At 37.0% G+C, this 12,250-nt stretch overlaps 1 long non-coding RNA gene and 1 pseudogene across 1 annotated transcript in view; one reads left to right on the plus strand and one right to left on the minus strand.

Annotated features, from left to right (window-relative positions):
* The window catches only part of LOC122146148, a 92,757-nt gene that overhangs the window by 7,763 nt on the left and 72,744 nt on the right, over nt 1–12,250 (minus strand). The window lies entirely within an intron of this gene.
* On the plus strand, nt 424–9,393 carry LOC109052236 (annotated as a pseudogene).

Here is a 12,250-nt window from a genome sequence, read left to right on the forward strand (position 1 = left end):
ATAAAACACTCAACATAATTACTGACGAAGAAAACATCGAAAAGTTGTCCACATATTGGACTATCCTGTGCAAGTTACCACTGACTATTTTCGCTCGACTAGTTTCTCTAACTTCCATCATCAGATTCTCGATAGCCTCCGTCCACGTTAACGTCAATAAACCAGAATGAACTGATAATGTTATGCTGCAATATTCATATCCTCTAATTGCGTCAGTGAAATTATCACAGAATTAATTAAACACGGTTCCCATTTCCAATTGACCACACGGCACTGTAGGAATCCTGATTAATTATAATTAAATTAAGGGGACTCCATGCAGTGCTGCATTGATTTGAGGAAAAGCCGCTGAAAGTTGAATTCAGAAGCGCCTGTAATGACTCCAGACATGATGGCGATGGGGGCCGGGCTGAGGTGGCCGTGTATAAATAGTGTGATCTCAAAAACACAGACATAACAGCAGGAGTGATCTAAACCTACTACACGCAAAAATATATCGCCGAATTCACTGTTGAGCAGACAAAAAGATTCGCGTTAGATACCTTTTAAAGTGGATTTCTGTAACCAGCCATGGAAGAACTCACGGCGTTCGTGTCGAAATCCTTCGATAAGAAAAGCAAGGAGAGCAGCAAAGAGAGCATCACGTACAGGGAAGTTTTGGAGAGTGGTTTAGCCCGAGCCAGAGAGCTGGGAAACTCGGAGACCAGCCTTCAGGAGATTACAGAAACCAACAACAACCATTGTCCCATACACCTTTACAAGGAGCACGTAGAGCTGGAAAAGGAGAAACTGAAGGAGTTTAACGTGACACGGGGTACTGACGGTGAGTTAGGCTACACTTTCGGAAAGTGTAATAACGTGTTTCGCCGCAGACGCGTTTACAATTAGATTTTCGGACGAATACGTTGTTAAAATAGGTATAAAATCTGAATTGAATGTATACTGAGCTAATTTTCATTATCTTATAGAGAGATTTCGATCGCCTTGAGAGGCTAACTAGCATGCGAGTGGAGAAATTCAAGCTTTTATTCAGCTGATGCAATGGGCACTTGTTCGTGCCGTGCAGAGAACGGTTTTCTTTTGTAAAAGAACAGAAATACAAGATTAATTTTAAGTAAGAGAATCGCAGTAAATTTTAAAGAAAAAAGTAATCCGTACTTACATTTGAAGTAGCCTATTACAGTCAAAACAACAGGCCCTTGTCAAATTTGAAAGGACGATCTATCAATTTATTCCTAAGCGTTCCTTAAATTGCCAGGAAATGAGTAGACACTTATTTTCTCTTAACGTACAAACACTTGTGTAAATAAAGTTAAACAGGCTGTCATTTAACACAGAACCATATGGGTGATAACATTTTAAAAGTGAGATTTAATTTATTAGCCTATAGGTTTGCTTCACAAACTGTGAAGAAAGACGTTTAACGACAATCATGGCAGGCCCGTGACAGCTTGTTTTGGAATGCAACACCTCAATAATAACACTAATGCCTACTACTATTACTACTATTACTAACAATAACGATAATAGAGTAAATTTAAATGCCATTGATAATATACACTGAAAACAAAAGAAAGATATACGAATTTATAGAGAAAACTATTGCAGTAAGACAAAGTTTTGTAAGTTTACATTTTATTTCCAAAACTTGCAAATAACAGCTTATAATACTGCTGGAATTAAGTTTGATATAGGTTATATATATATATATATATATATATATATATATATATATATATATATATATATATACGTGCAGGGCTGCATTTGCTCTTTGTAAACTTCTATTTTTTCCTAATAGCCTATCTTGTAATTTCAGAATTACATAATAATCTAATCTCTTTATCTATGTATCTTAAATATAAGAATCTGCCCAATTACAATTTATACATATTAAATGCAAATCGAGAACATTTAAGTGTTTATTTGTAAGTCAGTGATATTTGTAAAACGATTTCCACAATGTAGGTTACTTACGTTTTTTTCAAAGCAGCAGCAATTTCTCACTGTTCATCTTGGATTTTACCTAATAAAATTATTTTATTTTTTTAAGATACATTTTCGAAAAAAAAAAAAAAAAAGAATAAAAAGTGTTCCGTGTTGACATGTCGTAAACTATTAATTAGATTTATTCAGTTCCCTATTACTTCTGAGCCGCCATCTGCACGCTCTTTAAACACTCGTGTAATAATTGAACGCTTTAAAAGAAATACTTTGTTAATGCGTTTATGTTGTATTTTCACAGGAATTTATGAGTGCAAAGACAAAAAGGAGGATGTGAAGTCAGAGGACGAGGACGCACAGAGTAAACTGAAGCAGAGACGGAGCAGGACAAATTTTACCTTAGAGCAGCTGAATGAACTGGAGCGCTTATTTGATGAGACGCATTACCCTGACGCCTTCATGCGCGAGGAGCTGAGTCAGAGGCTGGGGCTGTCAGAGGCCCGCGTGCAGGTAAGATCCCATTCTTCCAAACAGTTCAGTGATTCTTTTTATTATTTTTACAAATTCTAATATGGGGGGGAAAATAGGACTGGCAAATATTAAACATGACTACATAAAAAAAAAAAATTCCTAATAAAAATAAATAAATAAATAAATTCATTGCTTTTTAAACTAATACATCACGAATGCACCTTTTAGTGGAAACGCAAATAACCCGGATGCCAAATGGGGGATCTGTGTCACTAATTTTTCACTGTTTTATGTACATGTTCACGAAATAGGTTTAAAGTAGGCCCGTGTGTGAAAATAGGCTACAACACTATCCGCGTAGTATAATTGAGACAAATAATATCCACGGAGATTTTTCATAATGTTTCTTGCTTTTATATTTGATTTTAGCAAGTAATAGAGATACTAAGTCACCTATAATAGTGCTGGTGTGGTGTAGGCTAACTATATATTTATATGCCTAGAGGACTTTATGACGCTGATAACTTAATGTAGGCCTACACGTAAAACTAAAGGGTTTTTGTTAGCAGTTTTTAAAGGTAGAAATAATAGGCAATCTATTTACAAAGAAGCCTACTTTTACGCCCTTCTTAGGAAGACGTGGTTGTTATAGCCTAGAGAAGTGAACTGGCAAGGGGAAAATAATCAAATAAATAATACAGATAGTAAATGTGATCGCTAGGCCTTCATTTCTCCTACACATTTAAGTAGATTAAATGTGTATATCCAGCCCGATCTCACGGCAATTCGTACATATTTTACGAGGTGGCTAATTCGTACGAATTCGTACGACCACACTCGTACAAATTCATACGATTTTTTTGCCAAATCGTACGTATATTACGAGTTGCACATTCGTATGAATTTGTACGAATTACCTACACCAAACCCCGCCCCTAAACCTACCCGTCACTGGGGTCTAGGCAAATCGTATGAAATCGTACGAGTGAGGTCGTACAAATTCGTACGAATTAGCCACCTCGTAAAATACGTACGAATTGGTCGTGAGATAGCGTTGGTATATCATACCCTGCGCCTGAGATGTTTAACATTTGGAGACGGTTGTTGTTCTGTTCACTCATACACAAAGCATTTCTGTTATCTTTCTGTCATTCAGAAAGATCTAACCACATCATTAAAATTAATGAAGAGATTGAACCGCCGCTGCAGGGATACCTTCTTATGTCACTCAACTCATTTTCTCCAACCTTATCTTTGTAATATCTGCCATTGCCTTGATATACTGGTCCTATAAAAATGTATTAGGAATAATTCAATTCCGTCTTAACTCCTACAGTGACACAGGCTGTGTTACAAAACGCAATGGGAAAATAAGTAACACTGTTTGCCAGTGTGACAGCTTGCAACATTTTTTTTTAATGTTTCAGAGGCGGAGGCAAAATCAGATTAAAAGAGGAGAGCAAAGAATGGGACAGAACTGTGATTTGATGCAATCAAAGATTCATATTGCCTTAAAAAGACGCCTCTGTGTAATGCATAACGGCATTTTTTGACTCGTATCACATTTCAAATTTCGCAGAAAATTCAGAGTTAAATGCAATGGACGTGAGCTAGCCTAGTTGATATGGACCTGCTACTATACTGTCCTATAGAAGCCCTACGCCGACCAGCTGTCAAGAATCTAATTGAAAGTTATGAGACCTCAGTGAGGAGAAGGCAGTAATTCAATTACGACTAATATCTTTCGGGTTTTTGGTGCAGGGCTAAATTAAATGTCATTATTCACTGTCTCTAATAAAAATCAAAAGGAAATCAGATTAGGGTATTTGTGAACCGCATCATTGAGTGGTCCTTAATGAAGAAATAACTGTCGAAACCAGTGTAGCTCACTTTCCCTATTGCATAGTGCTGGATAATTACAATCGATCAAAGACTGAAATATGATGCATTCATTTTGTCGCACTAAAAGTCACAAAATGAATAATAATAATAATAATAATAATAATAATAATAATAACAATAATATTAATAATAGATTCTATAATGCAAAATCCAAGTGTCTTACAAAAAACAGGTTGACAGACGTTTCCTTTTAAATTTTAATGAGCGAGTCTGAGAGTTGAAAAAGCAGCGCTAATAGCCTGATTTAAATGAATCGACCAAAGCGAGTAATGATGGAAAACTGTAGGCATAGATTACATTTACACTGGTCATAATTCACATTTCCACATTCTCAAACACCTGTGATGCAGCAAATTGATTTTATTGGGAAAAAAAAAATTACACAAAGGCCTAAATTTTAGCAATGTAAAATTGTCAGTTTACATCGTGCTTTGACAAGATGTTGTAGGCCTACATTATTTAGCTTATTTAAAGAAAAAGAAAGAAAGAAATAAAGAAAACTAAAATGTTTTACATATAGACACAGTCAAAGAATACACAGATAATTCATTTGTGTAGAAGACGAAAATTACAATATTAATTATGAAGAAGATTTGTGGAGCCATGAATAACTGTATTCGCCTTTCCAATTGAAATGTCTAATGAAATAATAAACTAGACCGATTATCAGAGGCAACAGAAATCGGCTGTAATGTTGGTTGCATGGACAAATTAAATGTAACAAATTTGCACATTTCTGTAATTTAATTTGTAATATAAAAAAGTTGTAAATGGTGAATATTTTTTCTGTTTTAGGTATGGTTTCAGAACAGAAGAGCGAAATGCCGAAAACAGGAAAATCAAATGCACAAAGGTACAAAGCATAAATAATATTTTAATAAATAACCAAATTATTCAATGTTATGTTTAATATTAAATTGTAATATTTCAAGCATTTGCTATTTAATATATAACGGGGCATGACCCAAGTCAGAGTAGAACTGGGTGCTCGTGAGCTAGCAGCTCTTACATGTCCGCTGCACCAACACGCCATATTATAACTCATTACATTTTAAACTTTATGTAAATGGTGAAATCATCTACATAAAAAATCATTATGACTATCTTTGCTCATTTATTATTCTTTTCTATTCAGGTGTTATTTTGGGCACCGCCAGTCACCTGGACGCGTGCAGGGTCGCTCCTTACGTGAATATGGGCGCGCTAAGAATGCCATTTCAACAGGTAGGAATAATGAAGCTGAAATGGCTTTGTTCTTTATATTGTGTGTTCTGTGATGTGCAAACGTGCAGTTCAGTCGACTAAATAAATCACCTAAAAGTAGCCTACTGTCCGAGAAATGTTTAGGCTTTGACAAACAATCTGATGTGATGCTAGTCGCGCGAAGGGCGCGAACCTTTCACCTCCGGGACCCGATGAGAGACGAATGAGATAAGAGGGACCGAGAGACATTTCATCTGGTGGTGAAGAACTGTCTGCATCAGCCAGACGAGAGAGCAGCCATAATTAAGCTAATAGCACAGCTAGGGAAAGGCAGATAAAAGAGATTATGAAAGAGAGGAATAACGCACTGATGGTTATTGGCACTGAACAGCATTGGCAGGGCTGAGGCATGAGGACTGCATACTGAACACCACAAATGTCCACCACCTGTTGTTCTGACTGCTCCTGTAGAGGGGTTGCACAGTCCAGTTTGACTGATTTGTGGAGACACTGGAGCAAGGGGCTGCTTTAATTTTTATGAGTATTTTCACACAGAGTTAATTAAAATAAATGCAAGTGCCAGGAATGCAGTATAGTCAGAAGGCCTGGTTAGAAATTGTGAGCAGCAAAGAAACTCAGATGTGACAGGCCATATTCATACCTGATTATTTTCCAAAAATAACAGACTACCAGGTCTGACATTATTTATCCTCCTTTCAAAGTAATCTCCCTATGTTTCGTATTCATGTGCAAAACAGAAAAAAGAAACATTGGTAAAACATTCTTTCCCACTGTCAAAAACTTGTGCAGCTTGTCAGATGTTGTATTTTAGTTGGACTGCAAAATGTAAAGCTTTGAAATATTTATGATCCCTGTGCAGAGAAAGATACATGAGAAGAATACTAAAAAAGAAAATAAAAAATAAGTCACTTTTTAAGTCAGCGGATGTCTAATTTTCACCTCATCTTACTGAAATAATTGCTAAGAATCTGCAACCTGATATTTTATGCTGCCTGCTTACATCTTTCCCCCCCCCCCTAGGAACCATGCGAATAAATATTTATATATATGAGAATGAATATTTTGGGTGTGAAATTGTTTATTTATGCCATTGAATATATAATTAAGATTACATGATGTTGCAGCTTTTAACGGTTGTATGGAAAGCTTCAATGTGGATCAAACTAATATTTGGAGATGTGAGATTTGCAACTGATGGAAGTTCTTTGACTATTAAGCTGTCTGAGCCCACTGCATAATAATTTAGCTCAAGAGCAGATGAAAAAGAATGCACTGAGCAAGTGACTGTTTTCACTGAAAGCAAACAGTTTGCGAAAACCTTCAGAGGGGTGTCCGATCCTGAAACCGGATCCCTGCCGCTCCTCGAGCTGACCCCACGGCCGCTGACTAACTCCATGTTTGTTTTTGCCCGCCCCGCAGGTCCAAGCTCAGTTACAGTTGGAGGGGGTCGGAACGCACTCACATCCTCACCTGCACCCACACCTCGCGGCCCGCTCCCTATCTGATGTTCCCGCCCCCGCCTTTTGGATTACCAATCGCGTCGCTGGCAGACTCGGCCTCTGCAGCAGCCGCCGTGGTAGCAGCTGCCAAGAGCAATAGCAAGAACTCCAGCATCGCTGACCTGCGACTCAAGGCAAGAAAACACGCCGAGGCGCTGGGACTCTGACCCCCATGGGCTTCTCTGCTGCTCTGAACTGATAATTGCTTCTAACACAAGACTAAGCCTGTGAAAAGGCCGTGACACTCAAAGTTAAAACAAAACAAAATAAAAACAAAAGAGAAAAAAGGGGTGTAAGGGGAGAGAATGAGAGCGAGAGAGCGAGAGAGAGAGAAAAAAGTCACAAAAAACCAGCTGCCAAAACAAACCACTTGTAGAGAAAGGTAATTAAATACCAATGAATCACCTTTTACTTTTCACCCAACAGGCAGGACTTCTTGGAGGCCACTGGCTCAGCCCTTTCCAGGCACAGATCACAGCCCCAGGACCATACAAAAATGTCTGGATGTCTGTCTGAAAACCAACTAGGAGCGAAGACTTTTTAAAAAAGCAAAAGGCAGACACAGAGTGAGGCTAGAGGTTGTGTTTTTATGGACAGACACTGAGACTTTGGAATCTCAACCTCAAAGTGAAAAGAAAGAGACGGCCATATTTGCCTCCTACCACTGTGCCGCTGCCTTGTGCACGTGCTCACACGAAGGATAGACCTATTGGGGCTGGCCTCCATTGTAACTGACATACATCTATGTTGATCACTGCCATGATAAGCCTCCACTACAATTCATATCTAAAGCCGTTATTTGCATTTTTGATTTTTTTTTTTTTTCATTGTTCATTCTGCTGTGGACAAAGACTGGAAACAGCAATAACATCAATGGTACAATCGCCTGGTTTTTAGTGGAATTCTTATGATTCTTTCGGTTTTGGGAGGAAATGTTGCATTGCTGTTTCTTCCTTTTGGGCATGTGTATGGACTTTAGCTTTCATTCTCATATTTTGTGCTCTCTTTTTTATGTGATGTGTCCTGGAATAGAAGTGAACCTAGCTTTTGCACTTCAGGTCTTGTATTAAGGGGTTTAAAATCCTTAATGCAAGATGTACTACTATTATGTAAGGGGGAAACAAATTTGGCTTTCGTTTTGCTGAAATACATTGAAATGACTTGTTTTTGTTTGTTTGTTTGTTTCGGAAAGGATAAAAGGTAACTGCGACTTTGTAATTTAACATTTTAAGGAACATCAGTTTAACTGAAATGCAATTATGAGCAGTTAAGTGCAATACTGTAAATATGGAAAACGTTATATAGCGGTTGATGTTTGCTAATTAAACAATGATTTTGAAGTTGTTGGGTTTTTGGCACTGATGTCGATGTGTTGAAAGTTCTTCGCCACAAACACATCTTTAAAAGCGGTGTAAAAAATAATTTGCAAACTTGTTTGCAATGTGCCATAACTCCCCGAAGTTCAATGGTATTCAAATATAGTTTTGTACACGTGCATTTAAAGAGATATTGATTTCACATGAAACTGACACTGTACAAAAATGCTCTAGGTTTATCAACATGTCTGGGTTTTAACATAACAATAAATCCACCAAAGACAACAATTTGATCGCATTAAAAGAGGTTAAAAGTTCCAAAGTCATTTACAGTATGACATCCGTTTCAGCAACTGCATCCAGAGTCATTTTTCCCCATATAAACAAGAACCTGTCTACAGTTTCCTGAATTGAATACAACAAGCTTAAGAATTTGTTACCAAGGTAACAAAAGAAGTATTATTTCCATGACCGTCCTATGAAATAGATAGCCAGTTCAGACATCAATTGCCTTCGAACTACAGTAGTAGATCTTGGTCAGGTCTACCTCAAACTATAAACGCTACATTGTGGGCTGTTTTCGTCATTCACCATTACAGTTGTTTAGGAATGTTTCCGTTTCTTTAATTGACATCATTGATGCTTTTATTTATTATTTTGTCTGAAAGTTTATAAATGTTAAATAGTCAAATTTCAAGTGTACATATTTACATGGCTTTGCATTTATTTTTATATATTTTTTAAATGTTAACATTTGCAACAGTTTTACGCAAACGTGTGACTGCAGTACATTTGTTTGACTAAAATGTAGCGTGTTTGAGTTTACAAACGTTTCAGGGATGGTGGATGAAACCATAATACTTTGTGTTGAGATTTTCTTGATGCTCCAAGGAATTTGTTGTATCCCATCATATTGCATATGCAAGCATGCCCAAACATGATTCACCATTGATTTGTTTTTCTTCTGTTGTTTCGCAAAAAAAGAAGAAGAATGTACATCTTGTACAAGTAATCTATCAATAAAAGTTATAAATATTTGTAATAGAGTTTGTAAAACTTGTGGCCCTCTGCAATTTTCTGAATAAAGGATGCTCTGGTTCAGACACGTTCGTATATTACATGCACACATTATTATGTGTTAAAATTACTACAAGACTCTATATAGAGGAGCCACAATATATTATATCTGAGAAGCTAAAAATGGTTTTGAATGAAATGAAAATGTCTTTACAATCAAAATGTACTAGACGTTGATACTTGGGTCTATTCAGACAAAATCATGATGTGCAATATGGACCCCCGTATATCTAAATAACATCACAGTCACATCTGACTTTAGCAAGCCTTTTTTGGATGCCTTGTTGCATCTGGAAACCCAAATCCAGATGTGTGTACACAAAGTAATTGCAGGCAACATAGTGGCTTTTTGTCTAAATTGCATGGAGAAATTAGTCCAAATGGCGTCCTGTTGAGCAAGTACCCCCTAAAAGGTCGGAGCACATTTAATTTGTAGCTTAGCACTCATACATCAAGATGGAGTGATATAGGCAGAGGTTGATACCTTCACATTTAGGCACTGACCTCTGGCTGGGGTCTGCTGGATGAAGCAGAACATAACAGCATCCTTTTATGTACTCTAATAATTGGCAACATAGGACCACCATCAATCAACCCACACGGTTTCTTTTCAACATGCACAAACACACAAAGGTATTTATACTGGCCGCAAGTCACAAATAAAGACAAGCAAATGGCCTATGAAAAGGCTTAATTAAAAGAAAACCAAACTAAACTTTTTTATTTTATTTTATTGAATCAATGTTATTGCTTGCATTAAAAGTGACTTGAAGTTTATTGCAGTCATATGGCTGACAATACTAAAGCTGATGTACATTTAAAATTTTCTTTTTCGTAACACTGGCATATAATGAAAGAAACTTCAGAAAATACATCCCACTTGTACATTTAATATAGAGACACTTACTCTAACATCTAACAACTTATGAGGGTATTACACCTCTTATGAAATGTTGAATTATATTCTGCGTAGGACAATGAAATGATTTTGAGTGAGAAAAGGCAAAAACATGACTTATTCAAGCATTGTGCCGTTCCTGCTGAAACAAGATGAACTTAACACATGCTACCGATTCATGTGAGCCTTATCAATATCAGCCAAACTATATGTCCATGCATAACTTGCTTATTTTTTTCTCCCTGTAAGTGCAAGGAAATGTTTACCTTTTTAATCTTTTCAACAAGGCTCTAAGGAAGAAAGACGTACAAGAGGTGTTGGGAATTCTAGTTGGAAAAGTTCTAAGCGTCCACATCAGGTCTTCAGGAGCTGGAGTGCATTTTAAACTTTAAGATATGCAAGCTTCAGTCTTTGACATCCTCTTTCATTAGCAATTGGCAAAATGAACAAGGAGCTAGGCTTCAGTGACTGGAAAACATTCATCTGTTCTTCCACCATAAACTTTCTCCTCCACTGCAAAATTAAAGAGAGTGAATGAAGTAACCTGGAACCTTAAGTCCTCTTTAAATATTTGAATGTTTACAATTCCTTTTTCGAAAAGGTGTTGTGCTGAATTCAAGCAGATAAACATTGCAATGCAATGACAGAAACACAAGAAATGCTCTGGGGCTGATTTCAGTCATATAGGTATATGTTAACTCAATGTATTGACAATAGCTAACATCTCCTGATTTGATCAACAATTAAATCTTATCTGACTCAGTTGTAGCCAATTATTTGGTTCTTATGTCAAGTTGTAGGAGAAAACGCTGCAAAACATCAGAGTGTTCAACTATCAGCCACTTAAAATGAAGATGTGACTATAAAGTTGAGGTATTACTGAATTGTGCTATCAAGCAGTTAAAGTAATCGAAAAACACATACAGTCCAGAGTGATTTTAATTCAAAAGTCACCAGTGAATTAAGTCTTAATTCTGTTTTGACCATGAAGACTTAAAGGGATACTCCAACCCAAAATGAAAATTTTGTCATTAATCACGTACCCCCATGTCGTTCCAAACCCTTAAAAGCTCTGTTCGTCTTTGGAACACAATTTAAGATATTTTGGATGAAAACCTGGAGGCTTGAGACTGTCCCATAGACTGCCAAGTAATTAACACTGTCAAGGTCCATAAAAGGTATGAAAATTGTCCACAGAATACACCATTTGCCATCAGACGTGCAATCTGGGTTATATGAAGCAACGGGAACACTTTTTGTTAGCGAAGAAATAAAAAAACAGCTGTTTTATTTCAAATCAAAGCTAAATACACGTAGAAACAGCACATCCTTGTGGCGCGGATGACACAGAAGAGCACACACAGCATACAGTGATATGGAGAGACACAGAGGAGACTGCTGACAAAGGAATTATTCAATAAAGTCGTTATTTTTGTTTTCTTTGCTTACAAAAAGTGTTCCCGTCACTTCATATAACCCAGATTGCACGTCTGATGGCAGATCGAGTATTCTGAAGACAACTTTCATACCTTTTAAGGACCTTGACACAGTTATTTACTTGGCAGTCTATGGGACAGTCTCAAGCCTTCAGGTTTTCATCTAAAATATCTAAAAATGTGTTCCGAAGATGAACGGAGCTTTTACGGGTTTGGAACGACATGGGGGTAAGTGATTAATGACACAATTTTCATTTTGGGGTGGAGTATCCCTTTAAAGGAGAACTAAAGATTGTGAAACAAAGGCTGACAGCAATTTGTTCTTCTAGGGTCATTTTTTTTTTATTGAGCCATTAAATCTCAACCAATAAACTAGCCGTTTTCTTGGTCTGGGATTGCTTTCTTACTCGGTCTAAATCTGTTGTATTTTGAAGCATCAAACTAAAACCCTACAGGACCTGGATCTAACAGAATAGTAAAGTA

Source organism: Cyprinus carpio, chromosome A9 (assembly GCF_018340385.1).
Source record: "Cyprinus carpio isolate SPL01 chromosome A9, ASM1834038v1, whole genome shotgun sequence".
Lineage (NCBI taxonomy): Eukaryota > Metazoa > Chordata > Actinopteri > Cypriniformes > Cyprinidae > Cyprinus > Cyprinus carpio.